Below are 17,839 nucleotides of genomic sequence, written 5' to 3' on the forward strand. Positions count from 1 at the left end.
TGGGGGTCCTGCTTTGGTCTTCAGGACGTGTGTCCGGGATAGGGGACTGTTTATCTTCTGAGGATTTCTCCTGCAGGCGCCCAAGTCTGCAGATCTGTGGGCGCTGGTCCTGGCTCCATCTTCCTGGGCCGTCCGGGTCTGGGTCCGGGTCCGGGTCCGGGTCGGGGTCGGGTCCGGGTCGGGGTCGGGGTCAGGATCCGTGGCTGGAGCCCCCCAGGTGATTGTCCTGCGCCGTCATCCCCGGGCCGGGTGGGCAGAGGCGCTGCCTGCTCGCAGGTAAGTTCTCTCAGCCTCGGTTCCATCGCAGCCATCTTCCTCTGATTACTGCCCCCACTCTGGCCCTCCTCCGGAACCTGCCCAGGTGCCCCTCGCTAGTTCCCAGCTCCCCTGTCTACCCTGGGCCTGTGCTGTCCCTCCCTGCGGGATTCTCAGTTGCCCCTCCCGTGGGTCAGGTCAGGAGAGAGGACAGGCATGGGACTCGGTCTCTCCCTCTGGGGCCTCTCAGGTATGTGAAGAATGTCTGATGTGTCCAGACCCCTGCCAGGGAGCCCACCACAGCCAGCGCCCCTCCAGCTGGGAGCTCAGACCCCTGCCAGGGAGCCCACCACAGCCAGCTGCCCCTCCAGCTGGGAAGCTCAGACCCCTGCCAGGGAGCCCACTGCAGCCAGGGACCCTCCAACTGGGAGCTCAGACCCCTGCCAGGGAACCCATCACAGCGAGGGCCCCTCCAGCTGGGAGCGCATTCCTCAGTCCTGGTGAAGGGAAGATATGGGATGACCTTGTCGGCTGTGGCTGTGACCTGGGGCTCAGGCCAGCCAGAGCGGGGATGGTGGCTCCCCGATTCTGGAGCTCTGCCTGGGGGACACAGACTCCCCTGGGGCTGGTCCATAGCACAGTTGTCCTCCTGGGACAGGGACCGGCTCTGGGCTGCGGTGGCAGGAGAGTCCTTGTGGTCTCCTGTGAGGCTCTCTCCACCTCTCTCCTTCCTTCCTGTGCCCTCCATGGCTCCTACCCCTTCCTGATGGCTGTGGCCTTCAGCAAACATCTGCCTCTCTCTGAGCCTCAGTGTCTCCATCTGTCATGGCAGGTGGACTGGCTAGGGGGCCCCTGCTCCCAGCAACAGCTCCAGGAACCCCTGTTGTGGGCACAGACCTGACTCTGCCTCTCCTGTCCTGACCTGGTTGCGCCCAGGGCTCTGGTCACCCTTCTCCGCTCCATGACCATTCACACGCCTTATGGTCTACAGGGCCGGCCACTCCATGGCAGCAGCCATCATCTGCAGGAGAGGCCTCAGGGACCCCGGGTCTCCATCCTGCCTGTACCCCCAGACCTAGTGGACCCCAGGCCTGCAGCCCTCTCCCCCTCTGACCTCGGAGGTGCTCACGACTTGTTCCATTCGGGCCCCATCTAGGTTCATCCCTACTCAGTCCTGCAAGCCATGGCAGCCTTGTATGTCCCATGTCCCTGCCCATGGGGCCGCCTGCCCCCCTGCCCCTGTACCCTCTAGAAGGTTCCCCCTCCCTCTGTGCCCTCTAGAAGTTCCCCTTCTCCTCCCCTCCCCCACCACCCCTGTGCCCTCTAGAAGCTCCCCCCTCCCCTCCCCTCACCATAGGGCCTCATTCCTGCCTCCTGCTCACAAACACTCAGCACTTTGAGCAAGGATTTGTCCGGGGTTGACCGGTCACATTTCAACTTGTAGCAGCGTAGAGTCCCATGTCCCTGCCCAAGGAGCCCCTGGGCCCTGCCACCCCTGCACCTGCTAGACGGTCCCCCTCCCCTCCCTGTTAGGACTCTGTCCCATCCCTTCCACAAATGCTGAGGATTTAAGTCTAACGACTCCTCTGGGCCCTCTCTTGGGGCCCTTCCCTCCATCTCCTGGAGACCCCAGGCCCTCCCACCAGTGCTTCTGGATCCTTCCAGGTGAGTCAGCGGAGGGGCAGGTGTGGGAGGGAAGGTCTTCCAGGCAGCCCCTCCACCCAGGGACCAGATGGCCTGTCCTGGTCTCACATTTCTTGCTGGGTTGGGGGGCATGGCCACACCCCCTCTGCTGGCCTAGAGACTTAGGGTCCCCTATAATGAACCTGAAGGGACAGAGCTGGAAGTCAACTGTGTGTGCAAGCCTGGGCTTGTGGGCCAGGATGGAGCGCAGGCATGCCCTGGCCCTGCTTGAAGGCTGAGGGGCTCTCAGGAGTAGGCAGAGGTGACCCTGTTCCTGGGGTCTGGTCACCATGGGAAGATGAGAGAAGGGGGTCCTGTGTGGACTGTGGGCCTCAGACAGGGGCACTGTGGTCGCCCAGGTAGGGTGTGAGGGAGGGAGGAGGGAGGGAGGGGAGTGGAACCTGGATCCCCTGGCCCTCTGTCCCTTAGAGGACACTGCCCCTTGGAGGGCACCACAGTGGGACTTGGCCCAGGCAGGTCAGAGTTGCTTGACCCCAGGGCCTCCTGACCCCCTGACCCCAGGGAGGGACACTGAGGCTCAGAGCCCTGATATCTTGCTCAGGGTCACAACCTGGGGCAGCGCTGGGTCCCACACCCCTCCCACCCCTGGACTCAGTAACTGTCTGGGTCTCCCGTGGCCTCGGGAGGCCCAGAAGGATGGAGTGGGCCCGGGATATCTGCCCAGGCAGGCTCCACCCCGACCCAAGCACATGTCTGCCTGCTGGGGACACAGAGGCCTCAAGTCCAGCTAGCAGCAGGCCTGGGTGACCACGGAACAGGGACCCCACTGTCCCCTTGCCCCCTGGCTGCTGGCGGAGGGGCTGTGTCAGACCCGGCTTCATGTGGAGCTTAGGAGGTTGGGGAGGTTGGGTCTCCTGTCCTGAGGCTCTGGTGAGTGAGAGGGACTGTCCCTGGCCCTGGCCCCTGGTCACAGTCCCCATTGGACACTGCCGCCGCCAGGCTCTTCCCTCCCTCCCTCCCACTCCCTCCTCTGCATCCAGGGTCCTGCCTCAATTGGGTCTCGCCTCTCTGCCGACTCCTGTCTTTCCCCCAACCTCCCTGTGGTGGCCACAGTGGCTCCTGCAATCAGGCCTCAGTGGTGCTGGGGGCTGCCTGTGGCTCCCTCCCTCTGGATCAATTCCCAGCCTCCTGTCTGCCCTTTGCCCTCTCTGCTCCTCAGGGATTCCTGTCATGGGTGCCACCTCCTCCAGGAAGTCCTCAGCCGTGTGGTTCCCTCTGTCCAAAATCTCCAGCACCCTTAGTGCAGACTCCTCCCCTCCTTTGTTCCTTCTGTTTGCCCATTCTGTCTCCTGGGCCCCTGCTGTGTCCCTGTTGTCCGGTTGTCGCTCTTTGGTGTCCAGGCCTCTGTCCCTGCAGCTCTGGTTCCCCTGTCTGTGAGCGTCCACTCATCCCTGCAAAGGCAGTATCTTAGGGCAGTGGTTCCGGCTCTGCCAGCTGGTCTCTGCCCTCTGCCTGGGGCTGCCTCCGTATCAACAACTCCTTCTCATGTGTGTGGTGGGGTGACCCCAGCTGGCCTGCTCTGCTCAGGGGGAGGGGAAGTTTGGGGACCAGCACACAGGCTTTGCATCAGCCATGCCCATCAGGCCCCTGCAGGCCAATGCCCTCCAGGTGGTGGCTGTGTTCAGGGCCCGGCGCTGAGTCATTGGCCGCCTGGGTCCCGGGGCACTTTCTTTCCTTTTTATTATCAATAAGTATATTTGTATAGACTTATGGGGCACACATGATGTTCTGTTCTGTGTATGAAATGTGTAATGATTGGCCGGGCACTGTGGCTCACGCCTGTAATCCCAGCACTTTTGGAGGCCGGGGTGGGTGGATCACCTGAGGCCAGGAGTTTGAGACCAGCCTGGTCAACATGGTGAAACCCCATCTCTACTAAAAATACAATTTAGCCAGACGTGGTGGCAGGTGCCTATAATCCCAGCTAATCGGGAGCCTGAGGCAGGAGGATCGCTTGAGCCTGGGAGGTGGAGGTTGCAGTGAGCCGAGATCGTGCCACTGCACTTCAGCCTGGACAACAAGAGCAAAACTCTGTCTCAAAAAAAAAAAAAAAAAATGTGTAATGATCAAGTCAGAATGTTCAGGACACGCTGACCGGGAGCACTCGTCATCCCTACATGGTGGGAACACTGCAATCTTTTCTTCTGGCTATCTTGGAGAAGGCGGTAAATACAGCTGTTCCATGGCAGCCCGTGACTGCAGTTAACGTGAGGCTGTTCCCTGTACCCGTGTGTACCATTGAGCATCCTCTCCATCTGCTCCCCCTAACCCACATGCCCTCCCAGCCTCACATCAGTATCACTCTCTACCTCCCTGAGAGCCACGTTAGCCCCCTGTGAGTGTGAGGACCTGCGTGTTGTCTTTCTGTGCCTGGCTGATTTCACTTCACGTCCTGACCTCCAGCTCCATCCATGTGGCCGCATGAGAGGATTCCCTTCTCTTGATGGCTGAGTGGTACTGCATCGTGTGCACCATGTTTCTTATCTATTCTGCCATTGACGCCTATTTAGGTGGATTTCAGCAGCTGAGCAGCGCTGCAGTGAACGGGGGGTGCAGGCGTCCCTGTGTGCTGACTTGTTTCCTTTGATAACTGCTCGGTACTGGGACTGCTGGATCCTCTGGGAGTCCTATGTATGTAGTTTTGTTTCCTCTGGACACTCTGAGCTCTCCAGGGAGCAGGCCCTTCCTGTGGCTCCAGCCCCAAGGGGGACTCTCCTGCAGGGGTGGGCTGGGCAGAGCTCTGGGGGAGGTACCAGGGTGCAGCCGGAGGCCCCAGATCCTGCTTCAACTTGGGCTGGCCCTGGAGGAAGTGTAACTGCTGTAGCCCTGGGAGCTCAGGACCAGCAGCTGAGAGGCTGCCCAGGGCAAGGGGAGTGTGTATGTATATGGCGGTGGTGGGGCTGGCTTTCTCTCCAGAGTGGCCTGAAATCCCATCTGACACAGGCCTGCTCCTGAATCGCCTGACTGCTTATGAGCTGTGCGCTCAGGGAGAATACCTGCCCATCTCACCAGGTGCCCAGATGCCCCCAATGAGCCCACCCCACAGCTTTCCACCTGGTCACCCCAAGCCCCAGGTGACACTGAACAATGTGCCTCACTAGGGAGGCTTCCGGGCTGGAGTGGAGCAGCCCCGGGTGGCGCTCAGGCCTGCAGGTGAGTGTGCAGACCCAGGTGTGCGTGGGACAGAGCCAGCCCCTCTTGGTGACAGGGATGTAGGTACAGGTGACAATGGGAGGCTTAGCCCAGCCTCAGGTGTCCGAATAACTTCAAAATCCTTGTCGTCCCTGAGGCTTTGGACTGATGTGTAACTAGCAACCTAAGAACATTCTGCAGATGCCTGCTGGACAGCCTGAGAGTGGGAAACTCTGGGTCACCACCTGGCAGGACCCCGCCTCCCCAGGCAGGGCTGAGTGGCCGTGGCTGCACAGGACGTTCAAGATTGTTCCGTGCACTGTGCTGTCAGGGTAGTCTTAGTTTTGAAGAAATGGGGCAAATGAAGGGGTGTTTATGTGATAACAAGTGTGCTCTGGGAATAACCAAAAGAGAATAAGCTCGTCCTCAAGGCTGGGCCTGAAGGAAGAGAGGACAGGTTGGGGGATCCGGGAGCTCAGTCAGGCAGTAGTTCTCAAGGGAAGTGACTTGTATCTGCCTGGGCCTTCAGTTCCTGCAGAGAAGTTTGACAAGAGCAAAAAACAGTGTTAATATCACACAAGCTGCTCAGCGTGGATGCGTTTGAGATGTTACAGGCTCATGAATCCCTCAGAGCAAAAGGTTTCCTTTGACAGAAAACAAAAAGCCAGTGGTTTTTTTTTGTTTTGTTTTGTTTTGTTTTGTTTCTGTTTTGGGACAGAGTCTCGCTCTGTTGCCCAAGCTGGAGTGCAGTAGTGTGATCTCTGCTCACTGCAATATCCGCCTCCCGAGTTCAAATGATTCTCCTGCCTCAGCCTCCCGAGTAGCTGGGATTACAAGCACCTGTCACCACACTCAGCTAATTTTTGTATTTTTAGTAGAGATGGGGTTTTGCCATGTTGGCCAGGCTGCTCTTGAACTCCTGGCCTCAAGTAATCCACCTGCCTCAGCCTCCCAGAGGCTTGGGATTATATGTGTGAGCCACCAAGCCCACTGGGAGAAAATACAAAGCGAGTTTTATCTTTTCTATCCGTCACTGTGACAGATCTTGGAGTTGGTCTCTTAGAACAGAGGGAAGATATTTGTCCTTAGTTACATTCTTGAGTCCTTTTAAGTCTGACTTTGAAAAAGCCAAGTTTGTAGTTGTATGTTTATTTATAGTTAGAGTAAACAGAGCTATTCCTTGGTCACGGACTCTAAGTGTGTGTGCGCAATTCTCTCGTCATCGCTGCTCTGATCTTGTCTGTCCCACATTCAAGGCAAAAAGAGAGACAGAAACAGTTCTTCGAGGCCAGTCTCTTTCTGGGAACTCCTGGGTGGCCACTGGACTACATCAAGGATTTATTCTCTCATTGTAGGAAACAAAGGCTGCTTTTAAGTAACTGGATGTGCTTTGTGTTCTCCAGGCTTTAGTGCTTTGGGGAACTGCCCCACGGCTGATAAGGAAGGAATTTGGCCAGTATAACTAACAGTAATAGTTAACAGTTATAGTTCTGGGTTTAACATGCCTATCACCTGGTGACGATGAGACCAGCTCTGTGGGAGAATCTATCTATCAGTTCTTCCAGTGTCCCCTCCCAGGGGCGTCACCGAGGAAGCGCTGAGGCTGACGCTGTGTCTCCGGGCCTGTCCTCATTCCTGCCAACGTTGGGGGCTCCGACTGTAACTCATGACTTGGGTGCCCATCATCAACAGGTGGTCTCTGGGGCTCCGACTGTAACTCATGACTTGGGTGCCCATCATCAACAGGTGGTCTCTGCTTTTCCCTCGAGTTTACCCTGAGGACCTGCACTTGAAGCTACAGATCGAAAGCAGAATCTTTCAGCACGAAATGAGTGAGGAGCCTTGAAGGACTGCGTCCTCAGCCACTGAGATATGGGGAGTGGGCTTGGGACACAGGCTGCCCAGGGTCCTCTGCCCCCATCACCACAAAGGGACGCAGCGGACTGAGCCACGCCTTCCTGGATTCTCAGCCCAGACATAGTTCTGAACAACAGAACTAAGGACAGCCTCATCAGACTAAGCCACTAAGCAGACCAAACACACTGAACTCACACTGACTTCAGTGTTCTGTTTGGGCTTGTGGGGCTGGGAGGATCGTCTGTGGGTGTTCTGTTGGTTTTGGTTCTTCTGTTTTTTGTTCTGGAGACAGGGTCTCACTCTGTCCCCAGGCCTGGTGTGCAGTGGTGCCATCTTGGCTCCTTGTATCTTCTGCCTACTGGGCTCAAGTGATCCTCCCACTGTGGCTCCACCACGCCTGGCTAATTTTTCCTTTTCCTTTTTTTTTTTTTTTGGTAGAGCTGGGGTTTCGCCATGTTGTCCAGGCTGCTCTCGAACTCCTGGACTCGAGGAATCTTCCTGCCTCTGCCTCCCCAAGTGCTGGGATTATAGGCGTGAGTCACCCTGCCCAGCCTCAATATTCTATTTGTTGTGAGCTTGCAGTCAGCCTCTTCTTAGTCTTAAATCCATGGCTGAAAGGTCCTGCTTGTAGAAACTGGTTAAAATAAAATATTTCAAAATGGTTTTGTGTCCCAGCAGGTCCTCAGAATTCCAAAACACCCCACCAGATTCTCAGATTGTCACGCAGATCAACAGCCAATTCACAGCCTAAAAGTTAAGGATGATTCCAAAATTCCTCAGAATTCCAAAACACCCCACCAGATTCTCAGATTGTCACGCAGATCAACAGCCAATTCACAGCCTAAAAGTTAAGGATGATTCCAAAATTCCTCAGAATTCCAAAACACCCCACCAGATTCTCAGATTGTCACGCAGATCAACAGCCAATTCACAGCCTAAAAGTTAAGGATGATTCCAAAATTCCTCAGAATTCCAAAACACCCCACCAGATTCTCAGATTGTCACGCAGATCAACAGCCAATTCACAGCCTAAAAGTTAAGGATGATTCCAAAATTCCTCAGAATTCCAAAACACCCCACCAGATTCTCAGATTGTCACGCAGATCAACAGCCAATTCACAGCCTAAAAGTTAAGGATGATTCCAAAATTCCTCAGAATTCCAAAACACCTCACCAGATTCTCAGATTGTCACGTAGATCAACAGCCAATTCACAGCCTAAAAGTTAAGGATGATTCCAAAATTCCTCAGAATTCCAAAACACCTCACCAGATTCTCAGATTGTCACGCAGATCAACAGCCAATTCACAGCCTAAAAGTTAAGGATGATTCCGTGACAAATCCGTTTAAATTGGCCTTGGCAAAATTACCCCAAGCTATGAACATTGGTAATATCACGGTACCTTCATGAAATCTGCTTAACCCCTAACTAAGCTCGTGGAGAGTAAACCAACTCTCCTCCTTACTCTGAGAGTGACCTAAATCCAGCCTGCAAACCATGAGAGCAAAAGAAACCTTCGGTCAGGTCTGACAAGCGCACGATAGAGGGACAAAGATTTTGTGTCCTGTGTGGAGATGCGGCCCGAGGTTCTCCTGGGAGCCTGGCCTGACTCTCCTCTGCGCTCTGGAGCCCCAGCCTAGAGGGTGGGGGCATCCCAGACAGCAGGGGCCCCTGTGGTTTGGGTGCAAGCACCACAGGTGGAGATGGATCCTGGGTGGGCAACTGGACCCTCCTCTGTTGCTCGTCACTGCTATGGGCTGGAGCACAGGTGCCCAGATCACCGCTCTGGGCGTGGCACCACTCCCAGGCTCAGCTCTGAGGTCACAGAGTCCTCCCAACCACGTTGTCTCCTGAAAGGGAATGGATGCAGACTACCGGGAACAAATGCATCTGGGGAGATTTTTCTCTCTCTTTTTTTTTTTTTTTTTTTTTTTTTGAGATGGAGTTTTGCTCTTGTTGCCCAGGCTGGAGTACAATGGCATAATCTCGTCTCACCACACTTCCTGAAACCTCCACCTCCTTGGGTTCAAGCAATTCTCCTGCCTTAGCCTCCTGAGTAGCTGGGATTACAGGCATGTGCCACCACGTCCAGCTAATTTTTTTTTTTTTTTTTTTTTGAGACACAGTCTTGCTCTGCCACCCAGGCTGGATTGCAGTGGCGTGATCTCAGCTCACTGCAGTCTCCCTCCACCTCCCGGATTCAAGCGATTCTCACGCCTCAGGCTTCCGAGTAGCTGGGATTACAGGCGTGCACCAGCATGCTAGGCTAATTTTTTTTGTTTGTATTTTTAGTAGAGATGGGGTTTCACCATGTTGCCCAGACTAGTCTTATATTCCTGAGCTCAGGCAATCCACCTGCCTCGGCCTCCCAAAGGGTTTGGATTATAGGTGTGAGCCACCAGGCCCAGCCTGAGATTTCCCATTCTTGAGGGATGGAAGTTTCTAGACTGGCAGAGGGAAGCCACTGCCCAGCTTAGTGAAGGAAAAAGATGAACTGTTCTCTCTAAAGGTTTGTCCTGTGGGTTTTGTTTTTTCTGTCCATAAGATTATCTTCCAAAAAAACAGGATTTTTTCCCTCCCCCTTCAATCCTTACCCCACAATTTTTGCAAGGAGCTCTAATACTGTGGGAAATAATGGGACCAGTGTGGCATCTTCTATCTACCCTCTTTTGTTGTTCTATTTACCTGTCTATAACATTTGCTGTTCTAACTATTCTTAGATATATTCTAAGGCACAAAGAACTGCAAATTACAAAGGTCATTTCAGAGTTGATTTAATAATTTTGACACAAATCTGAAACTCATGAATATAAGATAGATAAAAATACTACGACTTGAAGTTGTCAGCAAATAAGGTAACAGAACTATGAAAGAAGTAAAAATGTTAGATTTTGGCCAGGTGAGGATCACACCTATAGTCCCAGCACTTTGGGAGTCGGAGGTGGGAGGATTTCTCCAGCCCAGCCTGGGTAACATAGCAAGAACCCCCATTTCTTTTCTTTTTTTGGACACAGGGTCTTCTCCCGTGGCCCAAGCTGAAGTGCAGTGGTCACAACTCACTGCAGCCTCGACCCTCAACCTCCCAGGCTCAAGGGGTTCCCCCACATCCCTCCTGCCCCACCTCGGCCTCACAAGCATCTGGGACTACCGGCATGCATCACCACACTGGCTAAGTTTATTTTTTGTAGAGACGGGGTCTCCCTATGTTGCTCAGGCTGGTCTCAGACTCCTGGGCTCAATCTATCCTCCTGCCTCAGGCTCCCAATGTGCTGAAGTTACAGGCCTGAGCCACCGCACCTGGCCTGCCTCTACATATTAAAAAGAAAAGTTTATAATGCCATTCCTAATGAAAACCTGACACTGACATACCAAAACAAGTCTGTACTTTCCAATTCTGTCCACTACACGGCCTAGAAGCCTCAAGCCCTCGGGTAGGCCAAGCACAGCCGCCTGCAGCGACTGGTTTCGGAAGACGTTTCCTGCTGCACGATCTCGGGGAAAGTCACCAAGGAGCTGGGGCTGCTGCGTTGCCCAGACGCCAAGGCGGTGGCTGCAGACTCAGGAGGGCAGGTTACAGGGAGCCAGAATTCACTCCGAAGGCTCTGCTGGTCACATTCAGGGACAGTGTCAAAACATGACTGTGGCTCAGTGAAACACATGGAAAAAAAGCAAAAATTCCCGTCTCTAGAGACACAAACGAGAGGCTGAGTCTAGAAAGAGACAACAGTCAGAGCTGGAGACCGGAATCCCCAACCACACCCTCCCAGCTGCTACTGAGGAGTGGTCAGGGCTTGGGCAAGGATGACACCTCCCCAATCTGTGGCCCTGCCTCAGCGGGACCAAATTACACAAACCAGGAAAGCAGACCAAGTTCCCCAAGCACAGCACCTAGGAGGCCCCTCACCCAGGCCCACCACCTCTATCAGAGCCTGCCTGAGCCTCCCTGGTTTCCACTCTAAAGCCCTCCCACCTGGCCCGCCTGCCAGCCTCTGCCACACCCAAGGGAGGGGTCCAGGCCACTGCTCCACAGGCCCTGAATTAAGAGCTCCGTGGTCCTCATTTGGGTGGTCTTCACAATTTCCATATGGAAAGACAGAAAAAAGTAGGACCTGCACAAAAGCTGTCTTCAGTCAGCAGGGAAATGCAAACAAAGTCCAGAGGGACAACGCCCAGGCCCTTGGCCATGGTTAAAAGAAACATCACCTAGGCCCCCATCTGTGGTCAGAAGGGACATCACCCAGGCCCCCGTCCGTGGTCGTGGTCAGAAGGGACATCACCCAGGCCCCCGTCCGTGGTCGTGGTCAGAAGGGACATCACCCAGGCCCCCGTCCGTGGTCGTGGTCAGAAGGGACATCACCCAGGGCCCCGGACATAGTTAGAAGGGACGTCACCCAGGGCCCCAGCTATGGTTAGAAGGAACGTCACCCAGGGCATCAGCCATGGTTAGAGGGAAAAGAGACGCCATCCACCAGGACTCTCGCTGCTGGGAGTGTCCAGGGACACCACATAGGTAACGCTGAATTTAAGTAAAACCACGACGGAAACGGGACTGTGGTTACCCCTCCACCCTGTGTGCTCCATCCCGTCGTCCAGAGGCACACCCTAAATAAACACAACTTCTATCCATCAATTACACCGCAATAAAGCTGGGGCACCATTTTTAAAAAACTACCTCTTGCATATAGCGATTGATAAGAACTGGGAAAGCTGAGAAGGCACCGATTTAAAACTCGCGCCAGCGCGGCTGCGGGCCTTGTCCTCCGCCCAGGGACCCTGGGGGCCACGGCCTTGCCCAGCTCCTGCTTCGGCACTGGACGCACCGCAGGCTGCACCTGGCGCCCCGCTGAGGGCTCCTGGACCCCGCGGCCTCACTCCCAGCCGCGACCTCCAAGGCACGGTGCCACCCGTACCCCGAGGAGTCGCTGGTTCCCGCGCGCAGAGCTCCCCCAAGCCTGGGCGGGCGCCTGGACAGCGCGACCGGCACGGACCCGCACTGGGGCTTGGCAGAGACTCGCCGGACTCCGCGGGGGCACCTCCCTCCTGGCGGGTGGGGCAGGAAACGCGCCGCCAGGCTGCGGGGGGCGAGGGGACGGAAAGGACGAAGGAATCTCAGCCTCCCCACCCCAGCCCCACCCCCCGGGCCCAGCTCCGCCCCCAATGCGTCCCTGGGGCCTGGGTCCCAGGGGCTCGCCCGGAGTCGCCGCGTCCAGATCTTGTCACCGGCCGGGGACCACCTCGCGGGCCAGGCGGGGTGAAGGGCGCCGTTAGGAAGGACGGTCCCAGGGCATGGGGCGCCGGGGAACGAGAAGAGGACGGACTGGGCAGAGCAGAGGCCGCAGAGGGTCGGCCGGGGAGCGCGGGGGTCCCTCCCCCAGCTCCCCGTCCCCGCTTCCCATGCGGCTCCCATCGGACCCCAGGCCAGATGGGGACGAAGAAGGGAATCGGGTCGTGGCCATGGGCCTTCCTCACCTCCAGCCGGGCCATCTCCAGGGCTTCAGGTTGGGTAAGGGGCTCCTGTGGCCTCCTGACCTCGGGCTTCGCAAGTATCTGCCCTGGGGTAGGCACTGAATTAGTGTGGACTGATTAATTGACAGGAAGAAGGAAGGCGCTCTAGGAACTGCCCGCTCTTCCACTCGGGCCTGGGTTTCAACTCAGTCCCCTCCCACCACCTTTTCCATGTGTCTTCAACGCCCTCTCTTTGCTCAGGGGTGACCTGATCTGTCCAGAGGGCTTGCAGTCTTCAGGGACGCAGTTTCCACTTTCTGGGCCCCCATCTGGACTCTCCCCTGAAGCCCGACTCCCCTTCCCCTGGGAGCAGGGGGCCTGCAGGTTCTCCCACCGCTCACCTTGCACTCGCTTCCTCCACCTGTCCAGGGAAAGACCCACCGGGCTCATCCCAAAGGCCCAGGGCCACGTGGTGAAGAACCCCAAGGGGGACAATAAAAAGATCTCTACAACTTGGTTTAGAATAGACAAAGCTTCCCTTAAGCAAGTCATCACAAATCCAGGCAGGGCTTCTGTCTTTTTCCCTCCAGCCCCATAGCTCATTTAAGAACAAACTTAGAGTTAGAAACTGGATACCGTAGTTCATATGAAACCAAAAAAGAGCCTGCATTGCCAAGACAATCCTAAGCAAAAAGAACAAAGCTGGAGGCATCACGCTACCTGACTTCAAACTATACTACAAGGCTACAATAACCAAAACAGCATGGTACTGTTAGCAAAACAGAGATACAGACCAATGGAACAGAACAGAGCCCTCAGAAATAATACCACACATCTACAACCATCTGATCTTTGACAAACCTGAGAGAAACAAGAAATGGGGAAAGGATTCCCTATTTAATAAATGGTGCTGGGAAAACTGGCTAGCCATAAGTAGAAAGCTGAAACTGGATCCCTTCCTTACACCTTATACAAAAACTTTAAAGTAGTTTTTTCCAATTCTGTGAAGAAAGTCATTGGTAGCTTAATGGGGATGGCATTGAATCTATAAATTACCTTGGGCAGTATGACCATTTTCATGATATTGATTCTTCCTATCCATGAGCATGGCGGTGTCACCTTACACCTCAAGTGATGACCTTCTTCAGTGCCAGAAGGGGTGGTTGAGGGGGAAAAAAATGATTTTTTCACCCCTCCCTGTAGTCCTGCCTTCCCAAGTGGCCCTGGAGGCTCCAGGTCTGCTGCTGTTGGAGGGGGAAGTGGGGTGGAGTGTGGAGACACATCCACGCCTCAATAGTGAATCTGTGTCCCAAAGCTGTCCCCTGCCCTGCTGTTCTCTGACAGGCATTGGGCTCTCAGGAAAAAGGCCGGGGATTCCCATGGGACCAGCAGTGTCCTGGGCTCCCTTGCTGGCCTGGGTCTTGGCCTCTCTGCATGTCAGATCTCGACCGGGGAAAATGCACCAACTCCGTGCGTGAGCCATTTCTCCACAGCCCGCCCCACTCCCACACCCACCCCTGAACCCAACTGTGCCTACAGGACCCAGGCCCACCTCCCCTAGCCCCCGACCCCCCTCCGGTCTCCCTGCAGCCACAGATCCTGCTCTTTCTCTCTCCGTGTGCTTTGTACGCAGTCCCCCCAAGTGGCCCCAAACTCCCCTCTGGAGTTGAGACTGGCTTAACAAATTGACTCTGGAAGTTATGCTCAGGCCAGGCCCAGAACCGACTCCTCCAACACTTCCAGTAGCTTTGTAAGCCCCGGTTACATCTTGTAAATATTACATCTCATAAATTGGCCCTGCTTAAATTCCCTGCTTAAATTCCCTGCAGGGGTTATGCCATCTGCACCCCGACTGCCACAGCATTGTCTTCCAGAAACAAGCGGCCTCAGCACCAGGCAGCAGGCTGGGGCCGGGCCAGCACCTGCATCTAAAGACCCCCAGGTTGGGCCAGGCATGGTGGTTCATGCCTTAATCCCAGCACTGGGAGGCCGAGGCAGGCGGATCACGAGGTCAGGAGATCGAGACCATCCTGGCTAACACAGTGAAACCTCGTCTCTACTAAAAATAAAAAATAAAAAATAAATTAACCGGGCACGGTGGCGGGAACCTGTTGTCCCAGCCACTCAGGAGGCTGAGGCAGGAGAATGGTGTGAACTCGGGAGGCGGAGCTTGCAGTGAGCCAAGATCGTGCCACTGCACTCCAGCCTGGGCGACAGAGCGAGACTCTGCCTCAAAAAAAAAAAAAAAAAGACCCCCAGGTTGAATAAGGTCAATTCACCGCTCATCACAGGGAGGGAGAGCACCCAACACAGGGAGCCACAGGGTGTCTCAGTAAAAAGGTGTTAGAAAGGGCTTAGATTTGGTCAAAACGACAATGAGATATCATCTCACCCCAGTTAAAATGGCTTCTATTCAAAAGACGGGCAATAACGAATGCTGGCAAGGATGTGGAGAAAAGGGAACCCTCGGACACTGTGGGTGGGAATGTAAATTAGTACAGTCACTATGAAGAACAGTTTGGAGGTTCCCCAAAAAACTAAAAATACAGCTACCATATGATCCAGCAGTCCCACGGCTGGGTATATACCCAAAAGAAAGGAGTCAGCGTATCAAAGAGATGTCTGCACGCCCACGTGTACTGCAGCACTGCTCACAACAGCCAAGATTTGGAAGCAACCTCAGTGTCCATCAGCAGATGAATGGATAAAGAGCACATGGTGCATGTACACAATGGAGCACTATTCAGCCACAGAAAAGAATGAGATCCTGTCATTTGCAACAACACGAGGGAACTGCAGGCAACTTGGGAGGCCCACGTACAAAGGATAAATGCTTGAGGTGATGGGTACCCTACTTACCTGATATTATTATACATTGTATGCCTGTATCAAAATATCCCATATGCCCCATAAATATATACACCTACTACGTACCCACAGAAATTTAAAAACTAAAAGAAAGAGCTTTGCTTTGGGCTTGCGTGAGGTGAAGGAAGCTCGAGGAAGCAGGGACTGCACTGGATTGGATGCTCAGGAAGAGGGAGGTTACATGATTGACTATCATGAGATATCTTTTTTTTTTTTTCTGTGAGACAGTTTCACTCTTGTCACCCAGGCTGGAGTACAGTGGTGCAATCTCAGCTCACTGCAACCTCTGCCTTCTGGGTTCAAGAGATTCTCCTGCCTCAGCCTCCTGAGTAGCTGGGATTACAGGTGCGGGCTACCACATCTGGCTAATTTTTGTATTTTTAGTAGAAACGGCGGGGTTTCACCACATTGGCCAGACTGGTCTCAAACTCCTGACCTCAGATGATCTGCCCATCTCAGCCTCCCAAAGTGCTGGGATTACAAATGTGAGCCACCACACCTGGCCTATCATAATAAATCTTCTCCGGAAGGAAGGCAGACTAGAGAGAAGCTGCAGCTGTAATTGGTAAAGCAGCAGTCATCACTCCTATTGGCCATGGTTTGATGACTTGATGTGGTTTGGACAGTGTTGGTATTTCCATCTGTGTTTAGACATGAATGCAGAGTGCCTTTGTCCATCACAGTCACAGAGTGGCCTTGTCTGATGTTGGTGTTCTGTGAAATTATTTATGTTCAGCAGGAGAACACCATGGCCTAAATGTAGATGCCCGGCCAGCTCCCAGACATCAGCAGCAGCAAGAAGCTATCTCTGCAGGCTGGGAGGCTGGTGAGCCCTGCACTGCCACAGGAAAACTTGTGACCAAACTGTTGTCTTCAGCAACTTTGAAGGTAGACCATGTAGCAAATGTGTTTGTCAAAATGCACTGATAGACAATGTGTCCCCCTACCCCCTCTGCACTGTCTCTTCTCCTACAACCCATACTGATGACCGCATAGGGAGGTCTTTATGACCGGTTGATTGATGGGGGAAAATCTCATCCTGGCTTAGAGATGGTCCAGAAGTTGGTGGCTACAGCACTCCAGTCCCACTCAGGGTAGCCCTAAAGAAGTGTGGTGGCCAGGTGCAATGGCACATGCCTATAATCCCAGCACTTTGTGAGGCTGAGGCGGACAGATCACTTGAGATCAGGAGTTCGAGACCAGCCTGGCCAACATGGTGAAATGCCGTCTCTACTAAAAATACAAAAATTAACTGGGCATGATGGCGGGTGCCTATAATCCCAGCTACTCGGGAGGCTGAGGCAGGAGAATCACTGGAACCTGGGAGGCAGAGGTTGAGGTGAGACTGCACCACTGCACTTCAGCCTGGGCAACAGAGTGAGACTCTGTCTTAAAAAGAAAAAAAGAGCAGTGGTAAAGGAGAGTCCTCCCAGTTGTCATGTCATACTTCACATGTCGCATTTGGTTGGTGTCCTTTGCCTGGACTGGAAGATGGCCAGAAGTATGGCCCTACACTGGCTTATGGACTAGTGTAGAGGCTAATGGTTTGGCTGAATCATCAGAGACTTGGAAAAAATCAGATTGGGAGATTGGTATTGAGGTGGTCTGGGAAAGGATGGGCCTCTCTGGATAGGCAGACCTTGAGGGTACCTGGTCACATGTGAATGTTTATCAGAAAGCGTCTTCTAGAGGGGCTGTCAATAATCAGGTGGGGAAGACAGTCAGCCTCTTTCCCCAGCCATCAGAATAGTTGCTCAATGGGCCCGTGTACAGAGTAGCCAATGAGGCGGGGAGGAGACAGTGTGTGGCCTCAACATGGACTTTGCCTCACAAGTCTGACCTGGTTATCTTCACTGTTGAATATTTAACCTGCCAATAACAGAGATCCTGATATGGCATCATTTCCTGGGAGAATAGCTAGCCACTTGGTGGAAACTTGATTACATTAGATCCCTTCCATCATGGAAGGAAAAGCAATTTGTCCTCAGTGGAATTTATTCTGGATATAGATTTGCCATCCCTACCTATAATGCTTTTGCCAGCACCACCATCCACAGAATTACAGAATGCCCTGCGGACCTTCATCGTATCCCATGGAACATTTCTTTGATCCAGGAATTGATTTCATTGCAAAACAGGTGAAGCAATAGGTTCATGGCCATGGAATTCAATGATCCTACTTTTTGTTCAATCACTCAAGAGCAGCTGGCCTGATGGAATGGTTGAATGGGCTACCAAAGACTTACCTTAGCACCAGTTGGGAGACACCACCCTGAACGGATGGGCCCCCATCTTACAGCTTTTGATATAATCTTTACTCAGTGATTAATATATGGTGGTGTTTTTCCCACAGCCAGAATATAGGAGTTTGGGAGTTAAGGGGTGATAGAAGGGAATTGGTTTGTTTCACTATTATACTAAGTGACTCAGTATGGTGTTTGAGGCACCCCCTGGTACTCCCATTCCAACAGTAAAAGGTTATCAAAGACAACATCAACCAAAAAATGGCAGAACCCTACTGAAGGTTCAGCTCTTTCATGAATGAACATTTGGGCCATACTACTAGATGAAGAACCCC

The sequence above is a fragment of the Rhinopithecus roxellana genome, chromosome 5 (genome assembly GCF_007565055.1).
Source record: "Rhinopithecus roxellana isolate Shanxi Qingling chromosome 5, ASM756505v1, whole genome shotgun sequence".
NCBI classification, from domain to species: domain Eukaryota; kingdom Metazoa; phylum Chordata; class Mammalia; order Primates; family Cercopithecidae; genus Rhinopithecus; species Rhinopithecus roxellana.